The sequence below is a fragment of the Zalophus californianus genome, chromosome 3 (assembly GCF_009762305.2).
Source record: "Zalophus californianus isolate mZalCal1 chromosome 3, mZalCal1.pri.v2, whole genome shotgun sequence".
NCBI classification, from domain to species: domain Eukaryota; kingdom Metazoa; phylum Chordata; class Mammalia; order Carnivora; family Otariidae; genus Zalophus; species Zalophus californianus.
Genome location: NC_045597.1, coordinates 69,228,312 through 69,245,251, shown reverse-complemented (window position 1 = coordinate 69,245,251; position 16,940 = coordinate 69,228,312). Strand labels below are relative to the sequence as shown.

Sequence of the window (16,940 nt, the reverse complement as noted above, 5' to 3'; positions counted from 1 at the left end):
CTCTTAATTCTGTTCCCTCTTCTTTGCTACCATGGCCTGACACCTTCATTATTTCTCCTCTGAATTACTGAAATAGCTTCCTAAACAAACCATCTGCTGCCATTCTTCTTTTCTATAGCCCATTCTCCACAAGGTGACAAGTTATTTTCTAAAAAGTAAATCTGATCATAAATTATAGAAACCTGTACAAGGGGCACCTAACTCAGACTTGACGGGTCAGAGAAGGCAACATCTCAATCCGGGCTAATGAGATTTCATCTCAAGGAAACTATTGGAATTAGTTGATAGTGGCTGTCAAGTGTCCTGGCCTTTCAAAGGACTCGAAGCCTCATCAGGGCTTAGGGAGAAATATGAGGCTGTGTCATTTAGCAGGAGATAGGTGGTTAAGGATCTTGTAGTGATTCTAAGTGGGACTTCATCCTGAGGGCAGTGAGATGCCATTACATCCAGAAAGTCACTTGGTCAGATTTCCATTTTAGAATGTACTCAGTGTAGAGAGATACGATAGAGGTCTGTAGTGGAGGGTTGCAAAACATTTTACAAGCGAGGAAATTTGAGGTTCAAAAAGGTTAAGTATACCTCCCAAGATCATATAGCTAGCTACTAAGTCTGGAGCCCAGTTGCCTCGATCCTAGGACCCCGGGATCACAACCTGAACTGAAGGCAGATGCCCAATGACTGAGCCTCCCAGGTGCCCCTAAGAGGTTTCTTATAGAACACAGAATTACTCACCTATAGAATTTAATAATAAGTTCCACTTACTAAGTGAATACAATATCCCAAGAATTGTATTTGCGGCTTCATATACGATATTTTGAATTATCACAACATCTCTGAAAGGTGGTTGATATTATTATTTAGATTTTCCAAATCATTAAATTGAGTATGTGAAAGGTTAAGTAACTTGCCCAAAATTCACAGTGTGGGGTTGGGATCTAACTTAGTTTTATTGGACAGCAAAGTCTACTCTCTTTACACAGGCTTACGATGCCTTTCTGTGCAGATGTGTTGTATGTATACTTATATACTTTAGGTAGGTTTCACCTTGAGGAGTTAACTCATTTTTAATTAGGCTTCTTTATAATTTACTTCAGGCTGTCGCTAAACCAACTGAGCAACACAGCTACCCTCCTCTGCCCATTTTTAAAATCAGTTTGTTATTTGTTTGCTATTGGGTTGTATAGGTTCTTTTAGATATTAACTCCTTATCAGAGATATGATTTGCAAATATTTTTCCCATTTAGTAGGTTGCCTTTTTATTTTGTTGATCATTTCCTTTGCTGTGCAGAAGTTTTTTAGTTTGATGTAGTCCCACTTATTTTTGCTTTTGTTTCTTTTGCTTTTGGTGTCAATCTTTGGAATTTAATTTAGAAACCAGGATATGTTTTTCTTTATTTCTTGTAAATTGGTACTTCCATCTAGAGGCCTGATCAGATTTAGTCTAGATCATTATGGCAATATTACTGCCATAGGTGCTGCTATGTTCTTCCATCGGAGAACATCCACTGTTTGGTTGTCCTTCTGTGTGATGTTAGCAGATTTGTATGCTCAGTGTCTGCATCTGTTATTTTCATCCAACTTTTAAAAAATGATGATATTCTAATTCTATCATTCCTTCTTTATTAGCTAGACTTCTGTTCAAGGAAAACTATATGATTATCCACTGGCACAGTTTGTATAGACAGGTAGGATAAATGATGGATTCTTTCCCTTTATTTGCCAGATTTCAAAATAATGAGTTGGTTTGTTAGCAATCTCCTACAATGATTAAGTGCTTTTATTTAAAAAACATATCATGAACTTATGGATTTAAACATTTTATTTTACAATTCATTACTGAACTGTTAAACAATGAGGGTATGTTAAATAAATTATGATATATAGACATGATAGATTGGTAGTGTATAGTCACTGAGAATAATGATAAAAGTATATGTTTATTCACCTGAAAGTTATTCATGATATTTTTTTCAAAAATTATTTTCGATGTTAAATAGATAATCATGGTACCAAAGGTGAAAAATTTCTCTTCTACCATTGTCCCCAAGCTACCCAGATCCCCTCCTAGGAGTCCACTGAGTTTCTGTATCCTTATATATACTTTCAGGTGGTTTAGAGTTGATAGTTCAGCTGCTATGCATTGGTGTGACTGTATTAGTTGTTAAAATAATGAAGGACTTCCATAAGTCTGTTACATAATTGGTTCCCTGAACTCTTGAGTACTCTCCTTCCTCCTTGGGCATTCCAGCCCCTTTCTTTCACCCCCCAGACCTTGCCCACCATCCATCAACAAAAGGGTGAATGCGAGGACGCCTGGGTGGATCAGTAGGTTAAGCGTCTGCCTTCAGCTCAGGTCATGATCCCAGGGTCCTGGGATTGAGTCCCACATTGGGCTCCTTGCTCAGCGGGGAGCCGGCTCCTTCCTCTGCCTGCTGCTTCCCCAGCTTGTGCTCTCTCTCGCTCTGACAAATAAATAAATAAAATATTTTTAAAAAATAAAGGGTGAATGCCTGGCACACCAGGGAACATTCAGCATCCTGCTCAAGCTACAGCCAATATCCATTCTGATTTGTTCTTGCCTGTTCTGTACAGTTGCAAATATTTTAAATATTATCCCTGGAGGTTTCCATACAAGCAAATACAGCTTATATTTTTAAGAAGATAAGGCAAATTATAAAACATTATAAATATGTATTTAATATATACTATATTAACATTACAAAATATATAAAAATTACAAATTTTTATAAAATGTAAATGTATGGATAAAATATATTCTGGACTGACATACAACAAAGCATTAAAAGTAACTTTCTATAGTGGCATGATTATGATAGGTATTTTTTCCTTTTTTAATAAAAATTATGTATTTATCTGAGAGAGAGAAAGCGTGTGCATATGTACACACAAGAGGAGGGTCGGAGGGAGAGAATCTTCAGCAGACCCTCAGCTGAGACCAGAGCCCTATGTGGGTCTAGATCCCAGGACCCATGAGATGATGACCTGAGCCAAAACCAAGAGTGGGATGCTCAACCTAATGAGCCACCCAGGTGCCCCGTTCCCTTTTAATCTTAACTGCATCTCCAGATTTCTCTACAATAAACACAATTTACATGTCAAAAAAAAGAGAATATACCTAAATTGGTTTTATTTCAGCAAACTAAAGAAACAAAACAAAACAAAAACAAAAAAACCCCAAACTTTTTAAAGTAACGTGAATATTTTTCAACAGCTCCATCTGCTGGTCGCTGAATAAAGTTAATTTTCAAATATTACTGTATTTATATTTACTACAGCCTGAAGAAGAAATACAATAGGATGCTTCTCACATATCTTTGAAGAGTGAGTATCAGGAGTCAAGTTAATTTGCCTGCAATGAAAAGTGGTAGAAACTTGGGTAGCTATAGGGTGGGCTCTTACCCTAGACACAAACACAGACCTGTTTGCCTAGAACAGAAACATGACATTGAAAAATTGGTTTGGTGTTTTGGCTATCTTACAATGGAATGCTGATTTTGATGATTGTGCAAAATAAAAATACTGATTAGATATTGAATATATAAGTATATGAAATATATCATATTGTACAAATTCATCCGCTTTTGCCCAAATATTCAGAGCTGCAGTCTAAACTCTCCTGTGTCATTCTCATTATTTTTCAAGTGAAATTGCTCTATTATTTCCTGAAATTGAATTGATGATAAATGCTTTCCTAAACACAAATCTCTTTAGATGGTAGTGAGAGATATGATGTTTTGTATAAAAATCTCTGTTATCTAACTTTGGAGCTGTTAAAAAGTAAGATTTATCATTATGCTAAGTAAAATAATCTAGTCATGAAAAGATGGATACTATACAATTCCACTTATATGAGGTATCTAAAGTAGTCAAATCCACAGAAACAGAAAATAGAATGGTGGTTATGAAGGACTGGGGCAAAGGAGAAAAGGGGTGTTGTTATTTGATGGGTATAGAGTCTTAGCTTTGAAAAATGAAAAAGTTCTGAAGATCTGTTTCACAACAATGTAAATAATACTTAACATTATTGAACAGTGCACTTAAAAATGGTTAAGACATAAATTTTATGGTATTTTTTACCACAATAAAAAGGTTTATTATATATATAATATTAATGTTATATATTATATAATACATAATATATACACATATATAATGCATTCAAAATAACATATTGAGGCAAACATGCACCACACTTGAGATTCCATTTTTCTTATCTTCTCACAGGTCAATCTTTATTTCCATAAATTCATAGCATTTGCTTGTGACTTACATTTTAAAAACATATTTCAAACATGTTTTTGAGATAGAGTGAATCCCAGTGAAATTACTTTCTAAATTAATTGGAAGATGTCAAGATTCACTAAAAATTTCTCCCTATTTATGTATTCCTGGACAAGTCATTTAGCTATTTGGGTCTCAGCTTCTTTATGTAAAATGAGTTGAAAGAGGTGATCATTTCTATGCTTCGTGAACCCTAAAATTCTCAAAATGTTTTCATGCCAATCTTTCTGATGCCCTTCCCTAACCAGCTCTAAAGCAATTATATCTGTAAACACACTGGTAATAAATTTTAAAAAGGTACCATCAAGTAATTAAAGGTTTATTAGGTGCCTTTTATACAAGACATTACACCTAGTTTGAGCCTATAAAAAAAGAAGTCTCCCCTCTACAATGGGTAGAAGTGACATGAGCTTATAAAGAACATACTTGTTAAATATACATACATATGTATAATTAATATAGTATCCACACCTTATTTGGAGAGATGATTGAGATCTTGGACAGGAACAGGGAATGTTTTATTTTTACCCTTATTAAAAAAAAGGTGAGGTGAAAATTTTCTACAGTTGTAAATAGCATAGGCAGTAGATTATGGACAGAAAAAGAAAATTAAGAGGAAGGGTAAACCTATAGGCAAAAAAGTCATGGGACAAAGTAGCATGGGTGTGGAAAGTAGGAAAGAAGTAAAGAGTAATAAATAAAAGTGGCTAAGTAAAGGAATCAGGTTGAAGTAGGGGTGGGCCCTTATATAGCTTCAGACTTACTTAATTGACATGAGTAGGAGCTGCCTTGGATGAAAGACAATTAATTAAAATCAAAATATAAATAAGAGATTTGGGAGAAAGTCCTCATTTTTATTCCACTCAGTCATCTGGTCAGATCATTCTATTACTCATTATGTCTAACAATGTGTAAAGAAATTTATTCTAAACAAAAATATGTTTAAAGAAGCTCATGTATTACTATAGGTATGCTTCTGTTATCAAGTTTAACTGCTTGCTGTGATTATGGTTAGTTCTAATGGCTAATCATAATATTTCTTAAATTAATTCTCATTTGCTTTCTTACAGAGCTAAACCAATGATATATTTGATATAAATATGAAATTTAGAGTAAGTCATTATTCTACATTAAAAACATGAACATAAAATAACCATATACATATATACTATATATGTGTAATACTATGTAAGTATATATATGTCTGTATACCATATATATTGAAATATATATGGTATTAGCATAATTCATAACAAGCTTCAACAGTTGCAAAGAATATATAGTGAAAAAATGTTTGCTATTTATTACAAGTTGTTAAAAAGTGGCATTTTCGATTCCAGGGTCTATTGGCTGTGCTGTCAACAATGGGAAATCACTTGTCTCATGTGCTTACAGAGCACTTGAAATATCACTAGCAGGAATTAAGATGTGCTTTAAATATACAGTGTGAACAAAAGAATGTAAAATATCTCATAAAATATTTTATATTGATTGCATGTGGAAATGACAATATGTTGGATATACTACGTTACATAAAATACTATTAAAAGTAGTATCACTGGTTTCTTTTTACTTTTTAAAATTGGAAGATTTTAAATTGCATACATGGTTCACATCATATTTCAGTTGGACAGCATGGATTTACGTGTAAATAAATGCAATTTTCTCCCATTAATCAAGTGCAGGCCCATGTATTGCATACACTGCTGAATGCTGACTATGGCTAAGAGTGAATGGTCTTTGCTTTGGCTGTTCTGCCCTAAACATTCAGGAATACTCAGCATTCAGCAGCTCAGACCTCAATCACAATGGTGACCTATGCTATTCAACTCCCAGGACACCAAGTGTGTATATTTACCCAAACGATATTTGATAACACCCACACACATTTCTTCAAAGATCCCGGAGAGTTTTTCAGAAAAAAAATTTTAGTATAGTGTCTGCATAGCAGATCAGGAATACCATTCGTTATTAGGTAGGTAAAAAGATGGTCTAGAATTCTTTAAGGAACAAAATGTACTTACAACTTGTAAGACCATTGACCTCTAAGACCATGTTCAAAGGCAAACGTTTTCCTTTCTTTAAGAAGAAAGTGAAAAGGAAACTGTCTTGCTTATGTTTGCTAGCTCTGGTATTACGAAGTAGGCAAAGGTCACCTTCCCCTAATCTTCCTTTGTGGCATCCTTCCCCTTCTAGCTCTTCTCCCTGTTTGGAAACCCCAGCACCTTTCTCAGCTCTGTCTCTTTTATCTGTCTCTCTCCATAGGAAGGAAAATAATCTGTTATTGTAAGACAATAGAAGGTTGGGCTCAGAGGCACATGCAGTTTGCAGAAATTTCCCAGGTGATTTTGGGATTGTTCCACTCCACTCCAGTTGAGAACCACTGCCCTGAGACCAGACGAATGTGGCATTCTTCTAGCAATATTTGCATTTTAAAGAGGGTCACAGAAGGGGCACCTGGCAGGCTCAGTCAGTAGAGCATGCCACTCATGATCTCAGGGTCTTGAGTTCAAGCCCCACATTGGGCATATAGCTTACTTTTAAAAAATTAAATAAATAAGTAAAAATAAATAAAAGGAATGGGCAAAAAGAGAACAATATTTAAGGGGTGTCTGGATGACTTATTTGGTAGAACATGTGACTCTCGATCTCAGGGTTGTGATTTTTGAGCCCCACGTTGGGGGTAGAATTTACTCTAAAGAAACAAAAATAAAGAGGGTCACAGAATGGGCACAGTGCTTAATACAGGGAATTAATCATGGAGGGAGGAATTCTAGGCACCAGGAACTGAGTTTTGGATGAGGGTGGAGGAGAAGAGCCTTTATGCTATTTTTCCATGATGGCTGCTTCATGAATAAGGGTCTGACTTCAGAGTTTTGGAGAAGATGGCTTCAGTCCGTCACCTGATTGCCTAATGCCTAAACATCACAAAGTTAATTTCTACTTGGCTTAGTCTCTGCTAATAGATACTAATGGGCTAGCAGGTTACACTTTTCAAGTAACATAACCACGTTTCAACATGTTTTCTGGAGATCCAAAGTCTTAACCCAAAGAATTAGTCTAGTGGGAATTTCAGCACTGTTGGAGGCTGGCAGGGGTCATGTTTGCAGCTTGACTGGCCTTTGGGATGTACTTCAAATTACACAGAACAAATAACAGCCTATATCTATGTAGGGCCCAGTCTCCTCATTTACTAACTAGTTGTCTAGCATGCTGATATCTGATACAAATCTTACTACTTTTAGAATGAAATGATAAATGTGAAAGTAAAATATTCTGATCAGACACGGCCTTTCAGAAATTCTCTTGTTTTTTTTTCTTTTGACATACTCACACAGTTTCTTACAGCTCAGCATACTTCCCCTGCATTTTGAAAGTGATTCTGACTTGCATTATTTTTGCTATTCATATATTTCAATAAATATAATTGCCAACGCTAAGTACTATATTTCTAGAGGAGTACATTCATACAACATTCTATTTTCTTTTTAACCTGGAAATTATTTTCTTTCCAATAGCATTAACTGAAATTCTAGACCCTCAAGAGACAATTTTTCAGCATACATCTGCTGACATACTTCCTACCACAGCCTGCAAGATTCAAATGTCCCCTAGATGGGTAGGGCGGATAGTCAAGACTATATGATTTCTGGCTTCAGGTGTAGAATAACAAAGATTTCAGAAACCATGCTCTAGTGTAGTGAAGCTAGTCTAGTAGTGTAGCGGAGTGTAGTAGAGGAGTATTCAAAATGTACTGGGGCAATGTCGGTGTTTTTAGGGTTGTTCATATTAACTATGTGCATTAATGATGTCTTCCAACTTCCTAATCCCCTTAACCTCAGCTTTATACCTTTCCAAAAGAAAACAAATGTCCAGATAACCCAAATACGAGTAATGTGGTAGGCAGAATAATAGCCCCCAAAGATACCCCTGTCCTATTCCTCAGAACCTGCGAATATGTTAGTTTATATGGCAAAGGGGAATTAAGGTTGCAGGTTGTTTTAAGTCACCGACTTTGTGATAATTTGTTACAGCAGCAGTAGAAAACTAGTACAGCTGGTGACTGGATTTGTGGTTCTTTATAATCAAAGATAATTCTCCTAACCAAGTCTGTATAAAATCAGCATTTTTTTTACATCATTCCCACATAATTCCTCTTTCTCCAAGTAGGCAGCAGTCACAGCTAATTTTTGAATGGTTTATATTCTTAACGATCTTAAATTATGCCACATCCAATTATATTTCTCCTGATATATTACAATTTGGTTATTTTTTGGACTTTATATTTATTAGATCTGTTTTAAGTTCACAGCAAAATTTAGAGGAAGGTACAGAGATTTACTACATACACTTTGTCCCCACACTTGGTTATTTTTTAAAGCCTAAAACACAGAGTTTATTTTTGTTTGAAAACCAATTTCAGATTCCAGTTTTCTTAGTGTTGCTTTAAATGAAGGTTTATATTACTAATTTCTGTAAATCCACTTGCTGTTGTATAAGACATAGTTTCTTTTGTTAGAAACTAAGCTTCTTTGAGGCCTTAAAGATTTTTCCCTCTCTCTGTCCTAATAGTAATTGCCAGATCAACTCTTAATACACTCCCCCCATGCTCCCTTTGGCAGCACATATATTAACACACTCCCCCAAAGCTGCAGGAGGGAGAAGCGGCACCTCCTGGGGGGTAAAGGGGTTAGAAACCTAACTCCTGGAAGGCGTCTTCGCGGTATCCAGATTATTTCTCCCTCCAATAAGGACAACCGTGATAACAAACGAGTGAAATGCTTTGTTACAGGTTGAATGACTGTGTCCCCCTCCCCACCTGGCGCTGAAACAATTCCTCAGAATGGGAAAGCTGTGGATAAAGTAGAGACCTAGTACACACAGCGTAGAAAAAACTATTTTTATGGTATTTTGAGATGACTAGGTAAGAGTTACCAAATAAAATGCAAAGTAGTTAATACCAATTTCATTTACATGGCACGACATCAGTATTCAGTTTCAGTGTCTTAAAAAATACCCAACTTCTATCTCCAAAGTTAGAGATAGGTAACAATTTATGTGATTTCGGCAAAAGTCGAGGAAGCCGCAGAGGCAGAGAAAGCATTGACAGCTGCGAGTCTCGCTGCCACCACGGCCACAGCGGCGGCGTGCCGGTGTGGCTGCGTGCGCGCGCGATGGGGCGGGGCGGAATTGGGCGCGCGCGCGGAGACGGGGCGGGGACAGGGCGGGGCGAGCCCAGCGGGCCGGCGGGCGCGCGCCCGCGGCTGTCTGGTCGGCAGGGGGCGCTGCGCACCCACGCCGCGCACTGCCTGCCCCCGGGTGCTGTCCGCGGCGGTTCGATTGGAGCAGCCGCCGAAGAGCGCTTGGCGCCATTTTGAAGCGGAGAGGAGGAGGAACGGCCGGGCTGGCTGCGGAAGGGGAGGGGGGGGAGGAGGCGATTGGATGCAGCGGCGGCGGCGGATCCCGGAGAGCAGCGGAGTGAGAGGAGTAGCGAGTCGGGCACCCGGAGGTAGGAAACAATTCAGTTAACGGAAAGAAAATGTCTCTTCTCTGGTCGCCGTGCTCCATTTTTCAGCGCCCGCCACCGCGGCTGTGTCTGTGGCGGGGCTGAAGCGCCGCCCGCCTGCCAGCCGAGACTCGCCTCCCGGCATTGGGGGCTGCAGCCGCCGGCTGCCTGGCGGCGGCCCGGGCGGAAAGTAGTGGGGCGCGGGCCGGGGGCGTGGGCCGGGCTGCGCGGTGGGGGTGGGGAGGGCCCCGCGGCCGGCGCGCTCCCTCCACGCCGCGGGCTCAGTCGCAGCCTCGGGAAATTAAACTTGCCGCCCTGGCCCCAGCCGGGGCGCCCGCGGCGGCGGCGGGCGGTGACCTTGCGCGCGGGCGGGGGTCCGCGCCCCGCAGCCCGGCCGCCCGCGCCCCGCCGCCGCCCCTCCCCCCGCGTCCCGGCCGGCCGGCGGCTGTTTCCCGGGCGGCAGGCGGGCGGCGCGGTGCTCCTGTTGAATCCTCCCGCTGGCGGGTTTTCCCCCTTCCGGGCGAGGGGTGGGGAGCGCGGGTCGGGGCTGCACCCCGGGCGGCGTGCGGGCCTCGGGCGCCCTCGCTCCTCCGCCAGGTCCCCGCGCACCTCGCCCGCGCCGCCCAGCCTTTGCTCCGGGCGAGGAAACGGGCTGCTAGAGTGACATTTTTACACTGTTACTTGCCAGTCGCCGGAGATAAAGCGCGCTAACCGCGGGCTCGGAGCTGGTGCTGGGGTAACCTGAGGACCTAGTGGAGGAAGAGCTCAGCACTGGCTGAAGGGACTCCTCCCGGGCGACGACTGGGCTCTGGCTTTCCTTTAGGAAGCCTCGGAATTGGAATGACAATGAAAATGGTGTGCAGTTGTAAATAGTTGACATTTTTGCACCAGTTATCTTAGTGACACTTGAAAAGTTTTTGGTCAGAAGGAAAACCTTGTATGTTGCTGCTGCTGTTGATTTTTGGTACATACGTTCAAGCTACGCCAAGCAGAGGTACAGTTATTTGAGGGAATGAATCTGAACCCTGAAATGCAGCGCCTCGCCTTTCAGACTTGCCATGTTACTGCTTACCTTCCCGGAGAGCGTGTAAACTCAGGGAAGGGTTTGAAAGAGCAGTTCCCTACTCTCTCAACACATGTTTTAAGAATCCTCACTAACCCAATAAAAGGGAACCCTTTATTTTGCTTTGAAGAATATGCTATGAACTCTCTTTTTATACATTTATTATGAAATGTTGGATGGGCAGTGCTATCCTGAACGACCCTACCTTTATTAAAGAGTTCCGGAGACTTTGGATACAGCCTTTAATTTCGAAGGCTGGTCAGCGGACTCCAGTGAGTTGGGAGTCTTCTACTGTCTTCCTAATGAACTTTAAAAGTTCAAGTGTGATTATAAGGTGAGCTGTAAATAAATTACAGTTATTTAAAACTTGAATGGGTATACAGTCGTTGTTCTCAGCTAACACATGTAAAGTTCCAAGATAGAGCATTTTCTGTATTAGCTTATGTAGTAGTACTTAAGTAAAACAGTTAAAAATACAAAAGTGTGGTATTAAGCAAAATAAAGGCTAAAAGGACACTAATTATGTAGTACATTTGTCAGAGATGTTAGCATTTTTAGGGACAGTAAGATGAGCGTTCCCATGGTGTATGCAGGTCAGTTTGTGGAACAATTAATCTTGTATCACTTGGTGATAGCAGAAAACCTAATTGAAATTTATAGTGGTAAGTATGTAGGTGAAAAGTTTCAACGTAGGACGTCTTATGTTAACATAGATTTATTCTCAAAAACTTAACTGTAAAAAACACGTCTTCAATCAGAACATTACTCTCTGGAAATAAATTTACAAATACATATAGAAAAGGTGCACTTTAGACATTCTTTGATTACCGAAGAGCTGAAGTAGTGCCTTTTTTTTTTTTTAACGGCTTAAAAAAATTATTTTTCCGGGTGGGTGTTACTTCAAGGTGTGAATATTTTAATTGACAAGTAAAGTTTGAATTGGTCTTTTTTTTTTTTTTAAGAACTTTTGTGCCCTTTCTTATTTTCTCTTTTTTTTTTGAAATTGATTCTCCTTGTATTAGCTTTTTTTTCGCAGCAGCTTTTGTTTTCTTACTGTTGCTTTTAATCCTGTCGAGTTATGTCTGTCTTTCCCCTCACTTTTTCCAGGAATTACAGGAGATAATGTGAGGATAGTGATTCTTGTCACGAGATGTCATGTAATGTTACTAAGCTTATTTGACAGGTAGTCTGAGTTGGCTGTTGGATAAAAGTTGCTTTATTTTTAAATTTATTTAAAAATTGTTCTGCAGTTTTAACGGATCAAAGAATAACATTTTGAGGACTTGGCTTTATCAATAATTTGTTAAGCCTAAATTAAAGTGATACCCTGTTTAGACCGGACCCTGATGAAGAATGAAATGATAGAATATACCCAAAACTTAGTGAGGAGGGGACTATTTTGGGAAGTGTTTTTTTTTTCTCCCCTGCTTTTCGCTCATGAATTAGGATTGTCCTTTGGCTTCCTCATTGCTACTTTTGTTTTGATCATGTGTGTCTACAATTAACAGAACTCAACTGTGATTTGGCTTGGATGACAAGTACTGTAAATAAGTTAGAAAAGAATAAATTGATGTTTCCTTTGTCAGTGTTAGCTATAAGGAAACTTAAAGATGGTCATCAACTCACCATGTGCATGAGAAATTAGGTTCAGGTTGTAATTTAATTGATTTATTCAAAGTCACAGTCCTCTTCATATGGTGGAATTGGGGTAACTCAGTTTCTTGTGGAAGCTTAGAATCTTCTATATTGTCTGTATTGTTTAATTCAGGACTTAAGTAATATTTAAAATTACTACCAGATAGCATATTATCCTTTATTACTTTCGCTCCTCTTCTTTTCATTCATTCAGTCAAGAAATAAAGTTTCGAGGTTAACCATCTGTTTCAGAGTCTGGTTTTAATAATTTTTATCCAGAATTCAGTCCCCTTAAGTTGTCTTAGAAGATAACCTCTTGCATGTCTTTCTCTTCTGGAGCTGCTTGATCTTTCATTGTGCAGTGTTACTCGACATGGCATTTATTTATTTTTCCCGAAACTTGTAAGCCAGAGTAATTTTGAGGTTAGTATTAAACTTTACTTTGTTATAAGATGTATGTGTGTGTATGAGTGTGTATTTTTTTTTCCCACTTTTAAACTCAGTTTGCTGTATAAGTCATTTGTCACTTCCAATTCAAATACATATTTGGAGAAAATTGTGTTTAGTTTGAGTATTCCTGTTTGGAAATGTTAAAAATTCCAAAAATACTTAGTTTAAAAATAAGCCCAGTAATTTCTCTGAGAATGTATTTACTTTTTAAGCGTATTTAAGAAGCTGCCAAATGGTTTGCAGTTCTGACTCCTTTGTGTGTAGAAGTCAGCTGTTCCTCACATTATAATGTTATCAACCTGATTATAACCATTTTCCCCAATACGTGGAAAAGATTTTTAGCTTTTTCTCACTAATTAGTTCAAAAATAGGGTAAGTTTGCTGCTTTGAGACTGTAATTGTTTTAGTTGGCAGGGGTGATCATGCACAGTGAGAAAATTATGAAGATTAAACTCAAATGAGCAAAATTTAGTTGTTTAAATCTTAAAGCCATTAATCTAAGATATCTAAAAAATCCATAAGAATTACTGTGTTCTAATGATTAGAAATTAATAAGAAGCAGTAATTAGAAGTACTTGGCTTAGTTGTAAAACTTAAAAGTGGCTAAGGGGATTGGAGGAAGACTGATTAAAGCAGGAAGCATCTTTAAAGGGCCATGACCTGGAAGTACTCCTCTAACCTGCCTCTCCCTTCGACACAGAATGCTCTAACCTGATTTAGGTAAAATGAGCAAATATTAAGCTTGCATATACATCTAGTACCAGAGATGATGCAATAAAAAGGACTGAGATTTTGCCCTATAGAAGTTTAGAGTAGTGGTTGGCCACCTGCACCAAGGTGGTGAGAGTTGAGAAAACCAGACAGTAAGATCCCTGCTGTTAAGTGATTCTGCAAGGGTCTGCGTCCTCTTAAGTAATAATTGAGATTGTTCTTCTTTATGTGGGAGAGTGAAATTAGCCAAAACTAGATATAAAACTGTGATAGGAGGAGAGGATATTATAACCATAAGCATTGTCTTTCTAGGAGAGGTTGTTAGGGGCCTGATAGGAAACGAGAGTTTAAGGTTCCCTGGGCAGTGTAGGGATTCTTTTTCTCATTTTTCATCTCAGGTGATTTTAGAGTGAAGCGATTTTAAAGAAAAATCCCAGATACAGATCCAAGATAAATCCTCTACTAGCCGAAATTGGCATCAGGCAATTTTAGTCAGCCTTTAGATATTGAGATGAGGGAGGGGGAGTGTGTGGACAGTTGATGGTGAGAGTAGTGGTTAAGGTTGTAGGGATTAGAGGAGTTTGTATGTTTTAAGTTAAAAGTTGTACATGTAGGGGTGCCTGGGTGGTTTAGTTGGTTAAGTGGTTCTGCTCAGGTCATGATCCTGGGGTCCTGGGATTGAGCCCCGCATTGGGCTCCTTGCTGGGCAGGGAGCCTGCTTCTCCCTCTCCTTTTTCCCCTCCCCCACTCATTTTTTTTTTCCTTCTCTCTCTCTCAAGTAAATATATAATCTTTAAAAAAAAAGTTGCACATGTATATGATAAAAAACCTTCTGATGGTACAGAAAAGTAAAAATAAGAGTTATTTTTCCTGTTCCTCCCAAAGGTAATCCACTGTTAACAGTTTCCAGAAAGTTTACTTTTCAAAAAATTTATACAAATAGTATTATATTGTTTACCTTTTTTAAACTGCAGTTTACTTTTTGCCTAATTAATGTTACAGAGCTGTTTTCATATCGGCACATACAGATTAACATAATTAAAATGATTAGAATATTTTATTATATGGATGTATAATAATTTTTTTGTTCTGACTCCTTTTGAGTGATATTTAGGTTGTAACAATTTACACTAACCAGTGGTATATGAATATGCATGTTACATGTTCACTAACATTGGACTTTATTAAACGTTATGCTTTTTGCCAATTTGATAGGTGAAATTTTTATCTTGTTTTGGGTTTGCATTTCTTTGATTATGAGTAAGGGTAAACTCTTTTTTTGTACAATTATTGGGCAGAGGTTACTTGTAGCATATACTTTAGATTAAGTGGCTTAATTTACTTGACTCCTCCTCCCGCTTCCTCCATCTGAAATGAACTGAGAAGGGTGCAGCTTTTAAAGAGAATATTTTAGAGACTGTGACACCTTGAGGGATGCATTGCTTTGAATGGAGAGACTACAGTCCTAGACTTTGAACTACCAAGGGCAACATTGTGGGTATTGATAGCCCTTAACTTGGTGTTAAAAAGATATATAAAGGCAGGAAGGGAGATTTGAGAGTGAGGGCAAATAAATTTTGTATAGGGTCAGCTCTGTCTTCTACTGTCTGCTTCTCTTGTCTCACTACTCCCCCTTCCCACTCTCAACTGTCATTTCATTTTTATTTATCCTGTCATTTGGTTTGCTCCTCTTCCCTGGCTGGGATGGCAGCCTTGACCTTGTTATTTCAGTAGTTCCTCCAGAGATGAGGGACACTTAGTTTTAATTATAAGGAAAACTGATTTTGCTTCAAACCAATCAAAGAGAGAGGATGTTATTTCTAACATCCTTTACATCTATTTTCTGATCTTTAGCAGTACCTCTCTATAGTTGATATTCTGCTAGAGTGTCAGAAGCTGAACTGTATTGAAATCTGGGGATGTTGACATGACTATATGGGTTTTGTTCCTGTTTAATCCTTACATACTACCCTCAACTACAGCTTCATTTTTTTTTTTTTTTTAATGAACTGAAATTTTTCCTTGTAGCCTTGGGAGGTGATTGGTTTAAAGGGCTCTTGCCCATCACCTGGATCCCCTCCCTCGCCCCCCCCCCCCACAAGTGTTAACTATGTAGAGGTGATGTTAATTAACTTGACTGGCGATCTTTTCACAGTGCATATGTATAGTATCAAAATATTAGGTTATATACTTTAAATACATATAATTTTTGTATGTCAAAGATACCTCAGTAAAGCTGTAAAAAAAAATAAAAGCTCTTGTCTGTCTCCAGTTATCGTATACACTAGTTAACATCAGATAGCTCACCCTTTTTCATCATTACCTCGAGTCGTGGCCAGTGGTTCTCAAATGTAGGGGTTTGAGACACCCCCCCCAACCTCACACCAGGACATTATTTGGCAATGTCTAGGGACATTTTGGATGTCATAAGTGGGGGGGGAGTGGGGACAGTGGTGCTACTGGCATCTAGCAGGTGGAGGTCAGGAATGTTGCTAAACATCCTATATTGTGTGGAGGCAGCCCTCCACAATAATTTTTGGCCCAATATGTCAATAGTGCCAAGGTTGAGAAACCCTGGTCTAGGTAGAACTAGTCCAGGAAGACTGTAATTCACCCCAGCTCAGCCAAATTAGGCCTGCCTACCAACTTTGATAGTAGCAGTCAAGCTATTTCATGTGTATTTCATGTAGTCTTATGCTCAAAATGGCAAGCTTTGAAATATAAGTCTTGAATACCTTTTTATTTTCTTGGTCTCTTTGGTAGCTTTCTTTTTAGCTTTTGACCTTCTCCCTTACCTTTATGATGTAACCTAATTGGGTAAAGGCATTTTTTTTTAAACTTTTTTTTTTTTTAATTTGACACAGAGAGACCGCAAGAGAGGGAACACAAGCAGGGGGAGTGGGAGAGGGAGAAGCAGGCTTCCTGCTCCGCGGGGCTCGATCCCAGCAGCCTGGGATCATGACCTGAGCGGAAGGCAGACGCTTAACAACTGAGCCACCCAGGCGCCCCGGGTCAAGACGTTTCTGACTTGAGCAGCGGTAGGAGCATATGTAGGCATTTGAGGTAATGCTTGATGAGTGAAGCCCTTTCTAAGGAAGGCAAAAGAGCTTGATTGAGTATATAGACTTAGAGTGAAGACTGCTTAGGTTTTTACTCTGTTTCCATCACTAGTTAGCTCTGTCACCATGGGCAAATTACCTAATTTTTCTAAGCCTCGGTTTCTTAATTTGTAAAATGGGGATAATAGCAGAAATCTCACATTTAAAAACAGCT

General features: G+C 38.9%; 1 protein-coding gene across 4 annotated transcripts in view; it reads left to right on the top strand.

Annotated features, from left to right (window-relative positions):
- The first annotated feature begins 9,686 nt into the window (after positions 1-9,686).
- PDS5B (PDS5 cohesin associated factor B) overlaps positions 9,687-16,940 on the top strand; it is a 195,472-nt gene continuing 188,218 nt past the window's right edge. The window contains exon 1 of one of the 4 annotated variants that reach the window (XM_027590032.2): positions 9,687-9,811. The gene's annotated coding sequence lies outside the window, so the exon portion shown is untranslated. The remainder of the gene's footprint in view (positions 9,812-16,940) is intronic. The other 3 variants (XM_027590030.2, XM_027590034.2, XM_027590033.2) reach the window with 3 other exon arrangements.